Consider the following 23,034-nt stretch of genomic DNA (forward strand, 5'->3'; position numbering starts at 1 on the left):
ATTAAAATAAGTTGTTTTTTCATGTTGCATTCATGAAGTGCTTATTCGACATTTTTTTGCAAAGGAAAAGCTATAAACTATTGCAATCTTATTTTATTTAATAAATCAGCTTCTTGTATAGGCATATTAATCAGTAAGAAGAGAAATAATACGTAATAAGAAGTGCAACTCTTTCTCTATCTTCATCAATGCAAGTAGCATGCATGTCAATCTAATTTGTGTCCCTTATTAAACAGATATTTATTTTGTTAGAACAGAAGCAGAAATATTACCATTAAGAAAATTTTTTCATTTACATTGCATTATAAGCTTTTAGAGAAAGAGGACATTTTAAAAAAAATTTTCATTTTCAAATAAAATTGAAACTCTTTTATTAAAAGTGCTTTCCCTTTTCAATTGCTTCAAGTAACAGATAAGTCAATTTAGTTTATGATGTTCTATTTCAACATATTTTCTTATACTTAGAACAAAAACAGAAATATTACGTTTGGGAAAATTTTAACGTTTGCATTGAATAATAGAATTTTAGAGAAAGAAATCATTTAAAAAAAATATTTTATTTTTCAAATAATTAAATAATTTTTTTATATAAAAAGTGCATTCTTTTCTGTATTTACTTTGTTTCAAGTAACACACAAATCAATCTAGTTAGTGATCTTTATTCAACATATCTTATTTTAGTTAGAATAAAAATATTACATTCCAGAAAATTTTTACATGCACATAAAGTAATAAGCGTTTAGAGTACATGGACATTTTTTAAGAAAAATCTTTTTAATACAAGAATTTTTGTAAAAAGTGTACTCCTTTCCCTCTACTTTATTCCTAGCAGCAAACAAGTCAATCTAATTTGTGTTCTTTTTTTCCCACCAAATCTAGAACAGAAATATTACCTCTAGTGAAAGTTTTGAATATTTTATGGAATTATAAGCTTCCAATTTCAAATAAATTAAAGCTATTTTAACTGTATAAAAACTGTATTCCTATCTCTATCTACTTTGCATCGTAAAAATCTAACTTACATTCGTTTCCCAACTTATCTTCTTCAAGTTAGAACAGAAACAGAAATATTACCTCCAGAGAAAAGTTTTACATTTATGTAACATTTATTAAACAATTAGAGAAAGAAGACATTTAAAAATATATTTTTATTTAAAAATACATTTAAAGCAATTAGTAAAAAGTGCTTTCTCAGCATGTACTTTTTCTCAGCAGCACAAGTGCCAATCAACTCGTTTTTATTCTTTTTTTAAACATGCATTTTATAAATTCAACAGTCTTTACTTAAAATTTTTACGTTTATAAATATGTTATTCCAACCATTTCTATTAATTTTAGAATTTGAGCTTTATTTATCTATTTATATATAAATTTATTTATTGTATATAGTTATTTGCTTGCTGTTTCCGTTTAATTTTAATATATATAATTCAAGCAATCGTTACCTGTTGGTTACTATGGAAACACAAAGAGAGGCGCTCTTGTAGAAAGGGATTGCATGAAATGATGATAGCATAAACAGTTCGCAGAAGAAAGAGTCGAGTATCTTCAATTGATCTTAGCTGGAAGCATATATTGCTCTTCTCTTACCTGTTGAATGCTTATCCTCTTTCCTTGTTGTTGTAAGTTTATCGTTACTTTTCTATTCTACAGTTAGTTTTTCTTTCCTCTTTGTATTTAATTTGAATAGTTTAACGAAAGTATACAGTAATCGTTTTAAATGCGAAAATAATATTTTAAAAAAAGCAATACTTAATAAAATCTTAGTTTTTTATCTTTTTCTATTTTGTTTACTATTCTATAAACATTTCTTTTTAAATATTATTTTAAAATTAATTTGAAATATTCTCCGCAATTAAGTTTTCACTCTTCATTTATTTTATGATTCTAAATATCTAAATAAAATAGAAAATTTTTCTTTGAAAATGTTTTTTACTGCCGAACTAATTGGCAAAATTCAAAATAAATGTATGCAACATTAATTTTTTTTAAAATTGTAACAAACATAAAATCGTGCTTTCTTTAATTTTATTTAAAGTCAAATTCTTAAACAGCAATTGTACTTTTAGCGAAACTGTGATAAACAAATATCTATTAAAACTATACTATGCACAATTTAGAATCTCAGAATAAAAGAATAGAATCTTAGGAAAAAATATGTTTACTATACATATATTGATTGAATTACATAAAATTTAAAACTTCGTTCATTCAATGTTTGCCCAATATTAAATTTTAACAAATATTTTTTTTAATTGACTCATTCAAACACATTATTCATCTGTTCCTTCTATAGTAGGCATAGTGTAAATAAAATGCGTAAAGTATAAAGAAAAAGTTTTACTAAACTTTTTGAGAATGTATCTAATAATTTATCTATAAGTCTAAAACTAATAGGCAATCTGAAATCAAATTTTGTTTCATTCCTAATTACATTTCGTTCCTAATTATATCTTATTCTTAATTAGAAATCAATATTTAGATTTATTAGATTAATTCATTTTTTAAAAAATGCATTTGATGTCTTCCATAAAGACGATAATATATATATATATATATATATATATATATATATATGGGTCATTCTCACAAAAACAGTCATTTTCATGTCCCCAGTATATTTTATGTTTGTTTTACAGCTTACGAACAAAAAAAATTCAGGGAAAGTGTCCTTCGGAATGCAAACTAACAAAAGAATAAAAATAAAATTATCAATTTTTATTTTTTATTTATTTTAGGTAATTAAAATATACCAATATGTCATTCCCTCACTTGTCCCCACTGCTGATTTAAAAAAAGAAAAAAATTGTTTCTGAAATAAAATTTTTTTTTTTACAAATTCGTGTTTTTTATTTCAGAATACTGAAATATAGAATTCAGAAAATCAATTTTATATTTTATTTCTGATAAAAATATTAACACAGCACTATTTTAAACTTTGTCCCCAGTGTTTCGCGTCATTCCCTCACAACAATGTTCTTATCACCTGCAATCTTCTTAGAATAAAAATATTTTAATAAAAACTTCAGAAGTTAACAACTGGCATCATAGAACAAAATTGCAGTATGTTTGCATCTTCAACTTAAAGAAGCTTTGCTGTGGAATAAATTTGAATGAATCAAACCAGGTAAAATTTTTTACATTTGTCATTCCCTCATATCATTTTTTAGAGTAAAATAAAATACAACTTCATCGAGAAAGTGGATAATTATGTGTTGCTTTCTTGTATGAATATAATTGTATGTGATTGACTTCAGAAATTAATTAGGCCTAACTGTTATTTTTAAATTTTATTGAATTCGTCATTCCCTCACTAGTGTATAAAGTGAGGGAATGATTCAAGATGAGTATATTATCAAATTTTTTTTTGTTCAATCGTGCCAGCCAATTTTATTTCCCAAACCTGTAAAAACTATTAAATATATAAGACTAAATTATAATAAATATTAGATATACTTAGTTATCATTTTCAAACTTTAGGTAGATGTAACTTAGATAAAAACATGTATTAAAATAAAATATCATTCCCTCACTATTAGTGTCGTTCCCTCACTTTTTAAATAGTGAAAATAATTAATTTACTTACTAATTAATTTGAAAAATAAATTAAAAAATTAATAAATTAATTTATTAAATTAATTAGTTTATTTATTAAATTAATTAATTAATTATTAATTATTATTAATTAATTAATTATAAATTAATTATTTAAAAAATTAATTAATTTAAATATTAAGTATAATTTATACGATATATACTTTCTTTATAATGCCATTACATATTTCTATTAATATAAAAAGTTTCAGAGCTTTTTATTCACTTTACTTTTTTGGGATTTTATGAACTGAAAAATGACAGTTTTCGTGAGAATGACCCATATATATATATATATATATATATATATACATATACATATATACATATACATATATATATATATATATATATATATATATATATATATATATATATATATATATATATATATATATATATATATATATATATATATATATATATATATATATATATATATATATACATATACATATATACATATACATATATATATATATATATATATATATACACTGGTTATCATAAATTAAGGAAAAATCACAAAAATAGCGATAACTCTTTCAAAAGTAAGCCAAACCGTGCAAAATTTGCATATGTTGTCCACTAAGAGTAGCTGAGTAAAATTGCAATATGCAAATTAGTGGCGCTGCACTCGGCTTACGTCATCTGCCTGGAGCATAAAAGTCCAAGTTTGAGAGAAAGCACACAAATTTTACTGTGATTGCGACATTGAAAATCTGAGATAGCCAATTCGTAATAATGACCTCTAGGCATCATTTGCCTGAAGAACTACGATGGAGAGCCATCGGGAGACTAGAGGCAGGGCAGAGTCAATCAGAAGTGGCCAGATGGCTAAATGTGAGTCCATCTGTGGTTCATAGACTTTGGAGGCAATTTCAAACCACAGATTCGGCATCTAGGAGGTTCAGTCAAGGACGGCCAACTGTTACGACCAGTGCCGATGACCGATATTTGACATTAAGTGCACGCAGGAATAGAACCGCTACTCCGACACATCTTAGATCCTCTCTTGCTGCAGCCACCGGAAGGTTGGTGTCAACGTCAACTGTGCGCAGAAGGCTCCACGAAGGTGGTCTGTATGCGAGACGACCAGCCATTTGCGTGCCGCTCACATCACGCCATAGGAGAGACCGTTTGCAGTGGGCCCGACAACATGTCCACTGGACGTCAGATCAATGGAGGCCTGTTCTCTTTACGGATGAGTCCAGGTTTAGTCTAGAAAGTGACAGTAGACGTTATTTGATATGGAGAGAACCTGGGACCCGTTATCATCCATCAAACATCCGTGAAAGAGATGCATACGGAAGAGGCAGTGTCTGTGTTTGGGGAGGCATATCCTTAGGAGGGCGCACATACCTCCATGTCTTTCCAAGGGGAACCGTGAATGCTCAGGTTTATCGAGACAACATCCTTGATGCTTATGTGCGCCCATATGCCGGGGCAATTGGTGATTGCTTCCTGTTACAGGACGATAATGCAAGACCACACAGAGCTCGCATTGTTGATGATTATCTTCAACAGGAAACAATTACTCGCATGGAGTGGCCAGCTCGATCCCCGGACTTGAATCCTATCGAGCACGTTTGGGATGCTCTAGGGAGGCGTGTATCTGCCATCAATCCGCCCCCTCAGACCCTTGCCACGCTTGCAACTGCTTTACAAGAGCAATGGCTCTCACTTCCTATTGAACTGATAGACCGCATAATTGAAAGCATCACACATCGCTGTTTGTGCTGTATTGCTTCTAGAGGCAATCATATTCCATATTAAAGGTACTTTTTCTATTGCAAACCGATACTTCCAATTTGTTTATTTTATACATGTGCTAATTTCTATACTACTATTAATGTCTGATAATTTCTTTTTATGTTGTTTAATACCTTACTATGTGTTGTATATTGTGGGTAAGTTTCATAAAATTCCATGTGTAATTTCTTGAGTTATCGCGATTTTTGTGAATTTTCCTTAATTTATGATAACCAGTGTATATATATATATATATATATATATATATATATATATATATATATATATATATATATATATATATATATATATATATATATATATATAGGTCCACCTTGAATATCTTTTGATCTAATGATCAGATCTTCACATTTTAGGATTTCATCATAATGGTGCGTGACCTCAAATATGCTAATTAATTAGTGCAGACGATATTTTAAGTTAAAAAATCAGACACAAAAATGTGCACTCTCTGAATAAACTTACCTTTTTTTCGACGGATTCGGATTTCTGACTCGCAAAATATAGGGGTTAGTCACATCTGGGAAATATGGTCCTCATAGTTTGGTCAGGAGAGCCGTCAAAAGTTTGAACCCCTCAATGTTAATTTTACTTTTTGTATATTTTGCCATATCTCAATAACTTTTTAAGCGAGATACTCAAAAAGTAAAATTCACATTAAGGGGTCCAAACTTTTGACCCCTCTCCTAACCTAACTATTAAGATCCTACGTCTCAGATTACGGTATTTCGGGGGTCAGATGTCCATATCCGTCGAAAAAAAGGTATGTTTGCTCAGTAAAGTACGTTTTGTGTTTGATTTCGCAACTTAAAATATCGTCTGTAGTAATGAATTAGCATATTTGAAGTCACCCCCTCGAGATATTAAGATTAAATCCTAGAACGTGAAGCTCCAATAATTAGAATAAGGTTAGTCAGGGTAGTCCTTTCTTTTGGTATACTATACATTTTATGGTACAGTAAGAGAAAATGTCTTTCAAAATCACCATACATTTTTTGGTGAAGGAAACCACAATTCAAAAAATTAAGCCATTAATATGGCAGGGTTTTAAACCATGCATATGGTAATTTTATCACTCGCTGTTGTTACAGTTTACCGAAAATTTTGTTTTGCAAAACTATAGTTCTTATTAAAATGAATATAATAACAAATACCAATCTCGAAAGTAAATCACCCGTTTAAGATTCGAGTACTTCAGGAGCATGAAAATAAGCAGAGATTAAATAAGAACTTTTCTTCCTTGCAACAATTGCCCAGGTGCACCACTAACTCCTCTTTGCGAGTTTGACTGCCCTGAAATTTCACGCCCCGTGGAAATAACCTCTGTGGGTTTCTTTTTAAATACGATGAACAGTTTCAAATCTGCTTAACGTTTGAAAAACAGATAGCACAATTTTACGAAAGACAGCAAAAATATACGTTGAATGTTATAGCGGGCTTCGAATCTACTACATATACGCTTCAGAGTGGTTAACGGAATAGCAATACTGCAAGGTAATGTTCAAGCAGAACAACCATGCATTATTGTTGTGTCCATTGTCATGTCGTGTCGTCCTTTTGACAAACGCTCAAAAGGGTAAAGGTAGTGGATTCACTATCTTTGTGCTGTTTTTCTCTTTTTTCTGCTATCTGTTATTCAATTTGACACGAGTTTACAAGACAGTTTTTATATTGGTTACGCAAGCATCTATACGCATGCAAAACAAAGTAGTTTTTTTGTTACATTTGAGTATAAGTAGCAGTAGTTGTAGTTGTTTATTTACGTCGTACTAGAGCTCCACAACGGGCTATTGGCGACAATCTGGAAAATATCCCTGAGGATGATTCGAAGACATGCCATCACAATTTTGTCTATGGAGGAGATGGTTCAAACCTTAAACTTTCAAGCGCTCAAAAACTGGTGATGATTTTCAAGACTTGCCAGACGTGAGTGAAAAGAAACGAAAGTGATTCTCATTCACGTCTGACCAGTCTTGAAAATGGACGTCTGTTTGTGAGCGATTGAGCCACGATTATTTCCAATTCGTATATTTTTAAAGAAAATGAAGTTTGTAAACAAGTAGTATCTTACCCCTTACACTTACTTTTTAACTCAATCAAGATGATTTTGAAGAACAAAGCTTGACAAGAAAAAAAAAATCACTTTTGATACCATTATATAATATCAAAATTAGGACATTTTTTGTAAGCTACTATAAATTCTTACTTTTTAACTTAACCAAGTTGAATTTTGCAAAATAAAGCTTGACAAGATATAAAATATCACATTTTAATATCGACATGCGAAAGTAAGACAGTTTTTGTAATGCTACAAAATCCGTTTACTTTTTTTAAATTAACCAAGCTAATTTTTGAAAATTAGAATTTGACACAAAAGAAAACTATTTAATACCTACATACTAACATACATACATACTAACATACATACATACTAACATATATACATACTAACATACATACGTACTAACATACAACATACTAACATACATACATACTAACATACATACATATTAACATGCATACATACTAACATAATTAAAATTGAGACATTTTTTTGTAATGATCAACGCTTGCTTTTTAACTTAGCCATGTTGAGTTTTGTAAAATAGAGCCTGACAAAAAATAAAATATCACATTTTAATACCAATTAGCAAAATTAAGACATTTTTATGTAATGCTAAGAAATCAACTTACTTTTTTTACCTTAACCAAGTTAACTTCCGAAAAATATAACGTGACACAACGAAAAACTCTTAATACCAACATATTAATAACATACATACATAATAACATAATCAAAATTGAGACATTTTTGATTTTTCTGTAATGCACAGCTGAACGCTTGATTTTTAACTTTTCTAATTTGATTTTCAAAAAAATAGAAATCGGCAAGAAAAAAAATCACATTTTGATGCCAACAGACTAAATCAAAATTAAGACTTTTTTTGTAATGACACGAAAACCACTTTCTTTTTACCTCAACCAAGTTTAATTTCAAAAAATAGAGTTCAACACGGAAAAAATCATATTCGATACCAATATACTTTCCAATACATTTTGAAATGAAATTTTTCTTATATCAATTTACTCTTCTATTCATATTTTATTTTATTCTTTGATAAAACTTAAAGATATTTATATTCTAAGGTTCGTAAGCTTGTTCAGATGAAACAAAACAATTTGGTACTGAAAATGAAACAAACAGGAAATATGTTTCTCAAGTTTCTTCAATCAAAAGTTATTAAAGTTATAAAACAAAAGTATAATAAAAGTTATTTTTCATTACTTTTTGTACTAAAAAGATGAAATCCAGGTTTGAAATAGTATCAAGAAATTGATGGTATTTTTTTACGTCATTCAAAGGTTCCAATAACTTTCAAATCATACAGAAATATTAAATAATTCTTACCTCTATGCCAGAGCATGCTAAAAAAAGCGATGAAATTTTTTGGGGAAATAATTATGCTTTTTGCTTTATCACATACGGTGATTAACTGCAGTAATAAGTTACTTGTCTGACCAATAATGAATTGCTTTCTTTTTGGTCATAATTTTTAATTGAATTAATGAAGCACTTTGTCATTATTTGGTTTTTGTTTCATTTTAAATCTATAAAATACTTGGGTGTTACTTAAGGTAAGTTAATGAAGATAAGAAATAGTTTAGAGGCTAGGACAGCCTGGTTAGTAGGGCGTTGTGTACATGTCCAAGCGGTCGTGAGTTCGATCCCCGCCAGCTGAAGACTCCCCGTTCAGTAAATAGTGGCTGGTGCACGTTAAATCTGTCGCATCACAAAGTCCTCTATGTTTCCAAAACAAATCATACCTCTGGAGGTACTCAATCGGTGACTGATCGTTCTCCGGTTCAGGTCGAAATTGCGATCTGTGGATGAATAAATGACTGTATGAATGGGTCCGTCTTAGAAACGGGTTGTGACGCGTTTAAGGCTGAAGTCGTATCCTTGGTCATAGATGGCATCATTGAAAAACAAGAAACTCACCTTCTACCTTAAAAACGTTTGGTTTCACCAAACAAGCTTGATGTATTGTCAAGTGGCATTAGAAACAACAATAACAGAAATACATTAAGCACTTAAAATAAAATTGAAATTTGATTTCAATATTTTTTTTAAAATTTCATTACCGTCGTTGAACAGCCAGCCTAATTGTTAGGGTTTAAGACTACTAATGTTAAACTCCGAAGCCTTGTAATTTCGAACCCAATCCAAAAGACAAGGGAACTTCTGGATCAAGTATTGGGAGACTTTTGCCTTCGTTAAGGACTTTTTGATGGAACTAACCTGCATCGCGTTACATGGAGAGGAAAATCACGAAAACTTCCCTCTGTTAGCCTGCATACAAAACGACTCTAACCCATGATCCGTCTACCACTTAGGATATTTTACGTCAGCTCTGTGGTCGGTGCAAGCCGGATGAGGTATTCGTATCGACTAGCTATTGGTGGGATTCAAGCCCACTGCCCCTCATTGGAAGGCGAACGCTTTATACCCTGAGGCATCGGCTCTGATTTCAATATTGTAACTTTTTTAAAGATCTCTTAATTCTTTCTATTTTTATAATTTTTAAATCACTAAAGAAATTTCTACTCTAAGATAGAACATGCAAAAAAGTGACAACTTTTTTTTTCATGAAAGTATGAAACAATTACTATGTTTCTTGCCCTAACTCAGATAAGAACACACTACCAAAGTAGACTTTTTAGTGGTTGGCTGATAGGCCTTATAATCGGCGCTAAACGACCGACCTAATTCTGAGTTTACGACTGTCATTGTTCAACTTAGCCTTTTAATTTTGAACCCTACCCTGAAGACAAGGGAACTCTTGGATCAAACATTGGGAAAAACTAGTCTTCGTACAGAACTTTTTATTGGAACTAGCCCACATTTGCATTATATGGAGAAGAAAACTACGAAAACCTCTCACAATTAGCCAAAGGGCTTCTAACTCATGATATTTCTACCACTGAGGATATGGACACTTTACGCCAGGACTGTGGTTGGTGCGAGTCAGGAGCGAAATTCACATCTACCAGCCACGACTGGGTTTCGAACCCGGGACACTTCATTGGGAGGTGAACGCACTATCTCCTGAGCTATCACGACTCTGGGTATAGGTTTAACATTGTCTTTTTATTATATCTAGTTAAATTTCTCTTTAATCATCTGATTATTTGTTCAGTTTTATTTCCATAAACTGCTGGGTAGTTTTTTCTTAAGGAATGTCGAATGCTGAAGAAGATTTTGAAAGAAATACCTATAACTTCCAAGACCGAGCGTTCAATATATTTGACCATTTGGTATATTTTCGTCTTTTTCTTTTATCTTTTTTTCCTTTTTGCCGTTATGAAGCCATTATCTACGCAATAATATAATTGGATTTATCCTCGTTGGTCGGAGTATTTAATTACAAAGAAGAATTATAAGAGAAATTGGAAGTAACGAGCTTTGTGGATAGTTTTATGACATCTAAATATCTTATTATTTAATATCAGTGTATCTTGTTTCATGATCAAAATCTATCAAAATCCATAAACAAAATATCCAAAATTATGCAAAAATATCCTCCAATTGAATATTTTAAATTAATTATTATATCATTTCTATGTAATAAATAAAAATAACTAAAAAGTTAATTGATTTTAATTCATTGAATTTCAAAAAATATATACATTACTCATGGGCGGCAACTCAAAAAATCAAGTTTTGAGATAAGTGGGTTTAAAGTTTTCATTGCTAAGGAAAATGCATAAGAAATGCTTTAGTTTGCTTAAACAAAGATTACCTTCAAGTTGAATTATGAGTTGTGCTAGTATTGCTGCTGAAAGAATGTGTATTTTCATATTTACACCTGTTCTAAGTCCAAAACGCGTGTTTTTTTAGCTGTTGTAGCCCATTTAATGACGCTAGTCTATATTCTCTTAAGTTCCATATTTTTGATTAAAAAAAAAAAAATTTTTATGCCACTATTTTAAGCTTGAGTCTCAGAAGGTTATTATGTCCATGATGGCAATGAAGCACGATTTAAGCTTTATGCGACTACGAAAGAAAATAACTGAAATGTTGAATTAAAAATTTAAGTTTTCGTTTATTTGTTGTTTCTGTCAGTCAAATTTGAATTTAATATTTTCAAATACAATGTATTTTCATTAACATTCTTCATTTTCAGTATCGTACTTAGCATATGAGGCTACTGAATGCGTATACAGTTAGAGTAGAGTAAATTAGCTCTTAAAATTTTACGTTGACAAAAAGAATTGAAAATTATACCAGGCATTTATTTCTTTTAACTGTTCGTAATTTAACTGTTATTAATTTAAACTGTTCGAGTCATGGAATTCGCACACTTAGTGTTTAAATTTACTGGTAAAGTTTTCTACACTGTAAAAAAGGGTTTCTTAAAATAAAGCAAAAATGTCTCAAAATAGCTCCAAAACAATTGATAGCTGAACTTGAAAACCTCATGCATTCAAAATTGGGACAGCATCTATTCATTTTTAAGCAAAACATAGTCTCAAAAGTGATCTGAGAAATGCGTAAAATAGATGCAGGCAATATTCAAAAGAAGGACCTCTTGGTTAGTAAGAGGATTCTCTAACCACTATAATTTTGCAATCTTATTCAAGGCGAGTTAGGAAGTTTTTTGTAGTGTACATCGCGCCATGACAGATAACATACTAATTTCCAATTTCAACGGTATAAAGGGTTGCAATTTGGAAAATACGGTCCCAATAGCTTAGCCAGAAGATCAGTAATTTTAATTTAACTTTTTGCTTATTTCGCTATATCTTAAAAACTTTTAAACGAATGGAATGTATAAAATGATGGATCCTCGCGGTGGCCACTAAAAAAAAAACTTCCTAACTCTCGCTGGATTGTGGTGTACAGCTGTTGTGGGTGGAGCCTCCTACTAAAAACTAGGAGGTCTGTGGTTCGAATTCTACCGGCAGCCAATGAACATCTTTCTCCCACATTTCGTCCGACACATGAAAAAAATGAGTATATGCTGTTTCAAACTTGAATACATGGTGTTTTCAAATTCTACTATTATTTGTTTCGGAACTGTTCTAAAACTTTTTATTCAATTTTGAGAAACACTTTTTTATTGTGCAAGATTTCTCTCTGACTGATTGCCTTCAAATTCTAAAAACTCTCAAAACATGTCACTCAGTACTTTTATCCACCGAAATCTTTGAAATTTAATCAATTTTGTTCTAAATCAATGTTGCATAGTTGATCAGATCATTTATTTTTTCTTAATGATGTCACTTAAAAAACTTTCTTTCACAAATCTCCTTATTTATATTTCAAATGCCGACCGACCTGTGTAGGGGGCAAGGCACTGTCCTTGCATCAGAAAGGTTCTGGGTTTGAATCGCGGGCAAGGCATGGATGTTCTTTCCTTCTCTGCACTATCTGTCCTCACTGCGCGAGCGACGTTGGCCCACCTAATATGGTGCCCCTGAAAGAGAGGCCAACAGAATCGCCCTGTAAATGCCTGAATTGACGGATGTTAACACAGGTGGGACAGGAACTTAATAATATTTCATATTATTAAGTTCAGTGCATGCGTAAATAAATGTAAGTGCGTTTAGTAGTAAATTCAGTACTTTGGATAACTAATAATTAAATATATAGTAAAATTAAGTAAAATATATAAAGTAAAATGATCTACTAAAAGGTTTTATTATTGCAATTGAAATGAGCATAACTTTGGATATTGAATAATTAAATGCATAGTAATATTAAGTAAAACATCTAAAGAAAAATTATCTACTAAAAGGTTGTTTTAGTGTTACAATTAAAACGAGTATAGCTTTTTATAACGAATAATTTAATGCATGGTAAAATTAAGTAAAACATATGAAATAGAATTACCTACTAAAAGGTTGTTTTATTATTATAACTAAAACGAGCATAATTTCGGATAACAAATAATAAAATGCATAATAAAACTAAGTAAAACATATAAAGTAAAATTACCTATTAATAGCTTGTTTTATTATAACAATTGAAACGAGCAATATTACTTTGATAACAATAGCAGCTGCCTTGTTTGGCCCTTAAGTATTCTTCGTGCTTTGGACAATTGAGGGATCGAAAATACTGTTGGGGTATATCATTTTCTTAACGCCTCCTGATAAATAATACAAAATTTGACTCTAATAATTCAAAAAAAAATATCGAAATAAACTTTTTAGTTTTCTCTTATATCTGATAAGGTACACGTGAACCGAATTTGAATCTTCTATCTGTTTTAAAACACAATAAAATAAATAAACTGAATGTCAATATTTTTTTTATATTGTATCCTAAATTGAAAGCCAGCATCCGAGCCTTGCAACTTTCTAAAAATTATTACATGACCCAGCCTTAGCAAATGGTATATGATAAAGATAAAAATATTCCTATGGTTAAAGGATTTACAGCTTTTTTCCAAACTATTTTTTTGTAAGAAACTTATTGCAACCTAAAGTTCAAATGTGACGTGACATGTTCGTCCATTATATCTGATAGAATTTTCGATTTCAGGTTACGTTTTAGAAAAACCCAAGAAGTTTTAAGTTTATACGTATTTTTTTCTATCTAAAATCTAGATTGACGCAAATTCAAAATAATATAAAAGTTCTTTTTTCCCAAATATATGCTATCTGAACAAATCTCATGTGGGTCTTATAACCAGCTACACGAAATCTAACCCCAAGCGGAATATTTTACTCTTGCTTTTTTCCTGTATCAAACAAACATTTGATTATTTTATGTTTGAAACTTTTTCATAATGTTGTACTCAGATTTCGTCAATAGTTAGAAAGATCTCACTAGATGGTTTACTAGAAAAACCGAAGAGAGAGATTTCATTATCTGATTGGTTAAAGCGGTTACAGCTAAATACGCATTCCGAAACCTCCTTTTACCGGAATTGGAATTTTATTCTGGGATTCTGAAGCACTTTTTGTCATTTTTGAAATTCGCAATCCGATGAAAACGAGTTTCCCTTCGGAATCCCTTTTTAGTGAGATCAATTTCACGTCGCTGTAGATTTGACACAAGGGGGGGCTATTTCAAACACTTTAAAAACTATATAAATGAAATACTTTTCTTTAATTTCTTTAAACTCTTCTGTATTCTTATAAAATATATTTTTATGTTCATAAATCTAATGGATTGAAAATACATACCTGTTTACCATACTGGCTAAAAAATATACTTTTAAACAAGAATATGCAAAAAAAATACGTGAATCTAGCATAAAATACGTGAAGGCGCTTTCAGAAAAATATATTGTTTACATATCTTTCTATTTATTTTTACTTTTGCTAATGCCCAAGTGGCAATTATTCATATTCTTAGTATTATTATAGTATATTTAGTATTAACAATATTTAGTAGTCAATACAAGCATTTAAAATTGCTTCAGTATAAAATAAAATTAAAACGATTGTTAAGAGAAAAGTTCAAGAAAACTACCATAGATGTCGTCCCCTACTCTTGATTACGCGATAAGAAATTTCTGGTATGTCACATATATAAGTCTACCATTGAAAAAATTAAACATAAAAATTTCTAAAAATTTAAAATCACAAAAAAATATTAAGTCTACAAAATGTTCTTAATTTAAATATATTTTACATTGTTCTTTTTGGATATGATAGGTTTGCTTTCAAATATAGATTCTATGAAATGCTCCCTCAAATAAAGATTTAATAACAAATGTAGAATTTTGATTTGTCTTCAAGTGCGGTTGAAGACGTTTCTTTTTTTTTTCTTTTTTTTGTGGGACTTATCTGATGAGGTTAAAGTAGAATCCTTTGCAAAGTGGGATTTCATATGACGACACAACTGACATTATTGAATCCGGCACAAATGATGTTCTGGAATCTTGAAATCTGTAACTTTATAGAATGTTTTCAATGTGTTATATTTCTTTTAAAAAAATACTCCAGTATAAATAATCTAATTTTTCTTATTCATAATTTTTTCCAGAACGTAATTAAAAGAATTGTTTAAGAAAATATTATATAGAGAGATAATATAATGACAGATTATACAAAACTAACTGCATATTGAAAATGATTTTTCAAATGGGTTAATTGATACAGGTATGGTATTATATTTACGTCGCACTACAGCTGCACAATAGGCTTTTGGCGACAGTCTGGGAAACATCCTTGAGGATGATCAGAAGACATATCATCGCAATTTTGATCCTCTGCAGAGGGGGTGGCTCCCCTGCTTTGGTAGTCCGACGACCTTCGTGTGAAGTCAAACACTTTACGGTAGAACAGTTTAACGAGGACCGATACCGCGCACCTTCGGTTCCTACTCAGGCTGATTAAAGTGGTCACCCACCAGCTTACTGACCGCAGCTAGTAATGCTTGACTTCGGTGTTCTACCGTGTCTTTACGATCAGTCCACTGCGGGACTAATTAATACAGAGTTATTCAGATCTATCTCATTGTTTATTTTGCATCGATATTTCACCATCAAGTAATGCCCGACTTTAATACCTTTGTATAAGTCGACTCTCTGGTTTTCGTAAAATTTTAGGGGTTTGAAAAAGCGACTTATATACGGTAGTATTTGAGATTAAATAAAATGATGCAATATTGAATGTGTTCTTGAATCTTTTTAACATACAGAAGTGGTAGTTAAGTAGGAATTTTTGCAGTCATTTTAAAAAAAAAGTACAAAAAAAATTTTATATTTTCCATTTAGTGCCACAAAAGCTAACTTTTTTTTTAAAATCTTGATGTAAAGCGCCTGATGTAAAGCGCCTGTAACTAATGTAACATCGTTGCCACTTGTTTATCCACAATCTTTTTTGCAGTTCCTTATTTTAAGGTTTAATAAATGATTTCCGTTTTTCCTTAGGCGAGTTCGTTTAAGTCAACATTTTACATCAAAATGTTTCTTTGTATTGTTTCCAGATATTATTTGGTGAGTTACCTGAATCTCAGTTAGATAACCGCACAATACGCAGATATACCGTATTGATTACAAAATAATTATGGCGCTTTTTACCGAAAAAAGCTTCAAAAAGCACTTTCCCTACAATTTTGAAACTATATCGTTTATAATAACATTGCCCCGAAGCCCTTCATATTTTATTTACACAAAAGCTGACTTATACGAAAAATTTGAAACCAATTTTAACCTTGAACTTACAAAAACACATTAAATAATATCTTCTGAATGTTTCTATTTTCTTTGTCGGAACTTCTATTTTTGATTGTACTTCGCCGAAAACAAATTTCGAAATGCGTGTTTATTCTGGAAAGTCTAATGTGTTACCTTGATAATTCGCTTTGAACCTTCGCTCAAAAGATAAATAGTCTTTTCTCCAGGCTATATGAAAGAGTTGAATTTGTCGCACATTATTAGATCAGAAGAAGATGATGAAGATTTACGATGCAATTCTAAGCTCAGTGAAGCTTGTATTCTCTACATAACATTTTTTTTCATACTCCGACAATAATGATCCCCTAAAAGTGGTTTTCGAGATAAGGTGTTACTTTATTGCAAAACCTTCTTCTCTTTCAAATATTTCTTAATGATCTCATTCGGTAGGACGTATCTTTCATTATTACTGGATGCTTTTTCCTGTTGTTTTTTACTTTCCTAATCAAATAAGTGAAATGAAATCGGCAATTTTTGAAAATGTTTGAGAAACATCGTATTTATGAAGCAATTTCGGACTTTTTCTTTTAAATACCTATATCTATTTGATTTCGAAAGTAATCTTTCTTATGCTTGCCAGTAAGCATTTTTTAGTTTGACTTGAGTCAGCTGCAGAAAAGACAGCTTTCTTTTAGTCAGAAATTAAGATGGTGCTCTAATGTGCCTAAAAAAGTTTTATAGTAAAAGTCAGCAAATTTGACGCATTCACTTAGCATCCAGCATGTAATCGAGATCTCGGTCTGCCCAAGTTTTCTTGGGTACCGAGATTGTTCTATTGTAATTAATCTGAGCAGAATGTGTCCACATAATGATATGTACAAATACTGAATTTCTCTATTGTGTTTAAAACAGGAGCGAAGGAAACTCGTCATGTTTCGGAGATCAGAGTTAAAGAACCAATGAAAGCGCGTATACCCTAAACTGTTGTTGTTGTTTCTAATGCCACTTGTCCAAACCACTAGAAACCAAGCGAGTTTTTAGAGGCAGATGGTGCGTTTTTTGTTTTTCAGTTTCGCAATCTATGACCAAGAATACGACTTCGAGCGTTTATAGGGCGGACCCATTCATACATCCATTTATTCATCCACAGATCATAATTTTGACCTGAACCAGAGAATGATCAATCTTCAATCCAGTACCCCAAGAAGTATAATTTGTTATGACAGCATGGAAGACTTTGTTACCCGACAGATTTAACGTGCTCTAGTCACCATTTACTACACGGGGAGTAACTATTCAGTAGATAACTATTCAGTCATCTACCGAAGTAGATAGATACTGAATAGGGGTAACTTTCAGTAGATAAGTCTTGCTTAATATTTCATACAATTTACGATGACAGTCATTAGATCCATAAAATGTACATAAAATTTATATAGCTTAGATAAATAAAAGTTACGCGTTAAATGCGGGCGAACAACGAACTCATAATAGGAAGAAAGCACCCCTAGCGGCATACGAAGACATTTCCGACCATGAATTGCTGTGCAGTTTTTAATTCGTATATGTTGTGCACCAAGTTTATAACCACTTTGCTGTAGTGAATCCCTCGATTATGCTTTTATATTTGATCGCATAAACTCTTTGGTAGATGTTACATCCATGCGCTCATGTCGTAAGGGTTTAAGACTTTTAAGGACCATAATTACTTTCATTGTTTTAAAACTATATTTCAAAATATAAGTGTTAAATTTGAATACTGATTGCAGTAAAGCGGAAATATCGAGGCTTAAGAAAGGAAGTAAAAACGTTTCTGGTATATATTGTATGTTTTGTAGCATTTTAAGTGAGCAATAGAATTATTTCTGAAACATAAATAGGAATAATAGTGTAGTCTGCGAAGATAAATAACGGTGCATTAAATTGCCATTTTTGACAAAAGAAATCATTGCAATATTTCACAAAACAGGGATATATTGGTTGAAATATAAAGATTTAATTCACTTACTTATCCCAGTGGAAAAATAAGAAAGAAAATAAGGGATATTACGGATTATTATTTTTCATTTAGAAATATTGAAATATAAAATTCAGAAAATCATTTGTGACATATTGGCTATTTATTACTAAATCATTCGAAATTTACCGTCTTTATTAATAACTTAAAATGTTCTTCCGAGACATAAGGAGGAATGAATTTTGTGACTGAAGATTATGCAATCAAATTAACCAGACTCTTGAATAAAGGAATTAGTCTTCCAAGAGAATCGTTCGTATAGAACTAACGAATTCGCAAAGCTAATCAATTATGCATGTATTACTAATAAATAAACATGGTTTAGTTCTAAATTCAATTAGGCTTAGTCAAATAGTTTCTGACTCAATTTTATTTTGTTGCATTGAGTGAAGCCTTTTTTTTTTTTGTATATTTATTTGCTTTGACTGCGTTGCATTCAGTGTGTACATGAAACAGTGTTTATAAACTATTCATGGGAGCGAAATTTACACTTAAAATGTATATGTTTCAGTAAACAATTCAATTTGTAATTTGTTGCGATTTATTTTTTTAATGGTGCATGCATCCAGAAATTTCGAAATAAAAATGTTTCCTTGTTAAAATTTCAGATAAAATTTGATAATTCTTCTCCTAATATTTTATTCTCATTTATTCTAGAAATTATTGAAAAAGAAAAAAAAAGCTCAAATAATCAAATTAAATATATTTGCAAGTTTCCAGCTTGCTTGAGCTCATATAACGTAACTTCATAACTGAAGTAAGCATTAGATTCAAGAAGCTGGAGAGAAAAAAAACGAAATTTTCTAATGAATTTTTAAAAAATGCTTTTAATTTTTTTATCTAAACATTTACTAGTTTTTTACATTAATGATGTCCAAAAGCGAAATAAAGTAGCCATTAATCTGAAAAAATGCACTCAGAATTAGTGCACATTACTCACTAGTAGTTACGCAAGTTTTCCTTTCACTACCTTGAATACAGTTAAATACGGTTTGATTTAACTATTGATAAGGTTCAGCTTAACACCTTGAGAAAGTTACAGTGATTATGTTCAAAGTATTGATGTTATAAATGTCAGCAGTAAAAGTACTGATTAGTGCAAGCATAAAACGAACTTCTATGTCTGACATCCAGTAATGTCTTTGGATCATCATTAGGATAAATCCCAAACCGTCGCCAATAGTCCATTAGTATAACTTCAGTGTGATGTATTGAATTAAACCATACTTATAATAAATCCATTTCATATTTTGTGAGAATATATGTAATGCATTCCTGATCTTCAATAATTCTTAATCCTCACTTAATCAATCGTAATTATTTTTTATTATAATAAATATTAGATTTTCTTGAAACTTTTCAACACTTATTTAATAATAATTCATTTTTAAATGTTTACAAGTCAAATGGGGAATTTACAAGTCAAAGTTATGTAAGCCAAACAATTCATGTGTTTTCTCATTTTAAGTTAAAAAATAAATTTTAAGAAATTTAAGATGAGGATATTTTTTTACTAGTTTAACTAGTTTTAGGGGGGTTTCTTGGTAAACACTCTAGCAGTACACGTGCTAATACGTACGATATTTTGTGAAAGAAATAATTTTTTTTTCTTCAATTTTTTTTAATGGCGGGCACTCGGGGATTGTCCCATTGGCCACAGGAATGGCTCTCTTTTCTCGTTACCCAGTGGGCACCTGTGGCGGAGACACGGCGGTGGAGCAGCGTCGCCCACGTCACACAACCACAACCCGTTTATAGGGCGGGCCACACTCACACAAAGGAGAAAGGACATAGAACACAGAGAGAGAGAAAGAAAAATCCATGCCCTGAGCAGGATTTGAACCCGCGGCCAATGGCTCCGCAGTCAGACACGCTAACAACTCGGCCACCTGGTTGGCTGAAAAGAAATATAAGTAAATATTTTACTGTTGTGAAACTTTTTTCATAAAAAACTACGATATTTTTTTTATTTCTAATTCATAAAGAAAACATCTCAATCTTTTATTTATATACCTTAATGCCATTAAAAAGTATCGTGTCTACTATATTTTCCTTGTGTGTAGATTTTAAACTGATAAGATTTTAAATGTACTGTAATAGACAGTTAAAAAAAAATAATTCTATTTTGTATATAATCAAAATAAAAGCGTTATCACCCTCATATTTGATCAGTCTAAATTCAGATAGGTTTTTTTCTGACCATATGCTTAGTTAATTTTTTCATTCGTAAATAACAGTACCAAGTATATCTCAAATACTCACCACTTTGCTATAAATGGATTGAAAATCTAGTTAAAAATAAAGTGTTCCACTAAAACCACTCTTAATCTATGTTTTAGAACCCTCATCAATACTGTTCGAATTTTCATTCTAAAACTATGGTAAAATATCCGGCAGTAGTCTGGCCATCCGATTAACCGTAAAGTTTACGGTAAAGAACATTTTTTACCTTTACGGTTTTTAAATCATTTACAACTAGTAGGGTTATAAAACTATGAATACAAAAACTAGATGATTTTTTAACCATTTACTACAGGCATGGTTTCAAAACAGTAAAAAAGAAATTCAACTGGACATAAAAGCTGGGTTCTTCTTTAGGTAATGGGCATTGGAGAGTACAGGACACTGGAAACTTTTCGTGTGTAGAAGGGAATGGAGGAAATAGTGTGGTATGAACGCTTGGTTTCGAACCCCGGTTCTGTCTGTCATGAGACTGACAGATTAGCCCTCCCGGCTTTAATATGCAAGCAGTTCGCAAGGAACTAAGTGACCTCATTAGGTCTACTTAGTTGATGTGATAAAATTATGGTTGTTTAACCGTATTAGGTGAAAGCAATTAATAAAAGGTTTTTCTCTCGGTTAACAATTTGATTACCATCTTATTTATGATTATTTGACTGTTTTATGTAAATATGTTCGAGTAACAATTAAATAAATTGTTATTTAACCATTTTTTTACGAGAAACTTCCAACAGTGAAATCTGACGACAGCAAAGTGTTACACATTAAGGCCTGGTTTCTCAGCCGTCAGCTGGAAATCAGCGCTAACCTCTGATTGGTCCATTTGTGAGTTTGATAGTATACGTCATTGAACGCTCATCTTGAACTACAATTGCCGTCCAACTCAACTGCAGTTGGATTACAACGTGACGTTAACCACAGAAGCAATGGCGGACAACATCTAACAGCACATTGAAATCAGCCAAGATTCTGATTTTGACATTAAACATAGATTCTTCATTAATCATAGGTCCCGCAGTGGACTGATCGTTAAGACACGGTTCCCAGCAGATCACCGAAGTCAAGCATCACTGGCTGCGGTCAGTGTGCGGGTGGGTGACCACTTGGATCAGGCTGCGTAGGGACCGAGGGTGAGCGGTATTGGTCCTCGTTAAACTGTGCTACCGTAAAGTGCTCGACTTCGCGCGCAGGTCGTCGGGCTACCGAAGCGGGGGTGCCATCCCCTCCGCAGAGGATCAAAATTGTGATGGCATGTCTTCGGTTCATCCTCCGAGATGTATCCCAGACCGTCGCCAATAGCCCATTGTGCGACGTAAATGAACAAATCAAACAATCAATCAATCAATCATTAATCATAGCACTCTTCATTTAGCTCAGCTATAATGTGTTTTTTCTTGGACAAAGTCATTATTTGTTCTCTAAAACACTGGTCGACAAAAACAAAATCAATACAAATTCAAAATAAATATTTGTTTACGTTATTAACGCATGCGCAATGAGAGATAATGTCTGCGTTGGACGGACTGCTCACGCTGAGCTAACAAAAAAGTATTTTTTTGGCGTCAGCTCTACATTAACTTTCCACTGACGCCCAGATAAGGCGCTAGTTCTAAGAAACCAGGCCTTGAGCTAACAAACCAGTATTTTGTTGGCGTCAGCGTGACGTTGACGTCCCGCTGACGCCCAGATAAGGCGCTTGTCCTAAGAAACCAGACCTTTAGGGGTTTTTAATTAATATTTAAGCGAGGGACAGAGAAAAAAAAGTTCTTTCGAGAAAATGGAACGAATCTCGGCTGAGAGGAGCTAATCTGAAAATTTAAAAGCTTACTTGATTACAGGACGAAACTACCAATGAAACTAGTTTTTAATGAAATAGAGCAGAGATAACATCACTAATAATATCTTTTAAAGAATTGAAAGAAAACTAATTAAGAATCGTCTGCCGTTTAAATTACAACTATGCTTAGTGCTAATCCTTAACGAAAAATTCTCGCATTTGTTTGAATGGACTAATTGAAAATTATTTTTAGGATTGATTATCATTCTTAAAAATAAGTTTAACAATTTTATAAGTAAAAGAACCAAGAAACCTCCATATTTCTTATGATATTAGCTACAACAACTTTGATATTGATGTCTTTAAAATTGATGATCCTTCTTTTAAAAAAGATTATTATGCTTCGAATAAAGAAACTTTTTTTTCGCAAAGACTTCCTTTTAAATTGATTATCTTTCTTGACACTATTACGATGCAAGTAAAGAAGGTTTTATAAA

General features: G+C 31.4%; 1 protein-coding gene across 1 annotated transcript in view; it reads left to right on the plus strand.

Moving 5' to 3' along the window:
• Window positions 1–1,530: 1,530 nt before the first annotated feature.
• LOC139426074 (uncharacterized) overlaps window positions 1,531–23,034 on the plus strand; it is a 30,534-nt gene continuing 9,030 nt past the window's right edge. The window contains exon 1 of the mRNA XM_087168650.1: window positions 1,531–1,622. The gene's annotated coding sequence lies outside the window, so the exon portion shown is untranslated. The remainder of the gene's footprint in view (window positions 1,623–23,034) is intronic.

Source organism: Parasteatoda tepidariorum, chromosome 7, assembly GCF_982258835.1.
Source record: "Parasteatoda tepidariorum strain Cologne lab strain chromosome 7, Ptep-v5.0, whole genome shotgun sequence".
In the NCBI taxonomy this organism is placed as follows: Eukaryota; Metazoa; Arthropoda; class Arachnida; order Araneae; family Theridiidae; genus Parasteatoda; species Parasteatoda tepidariorum.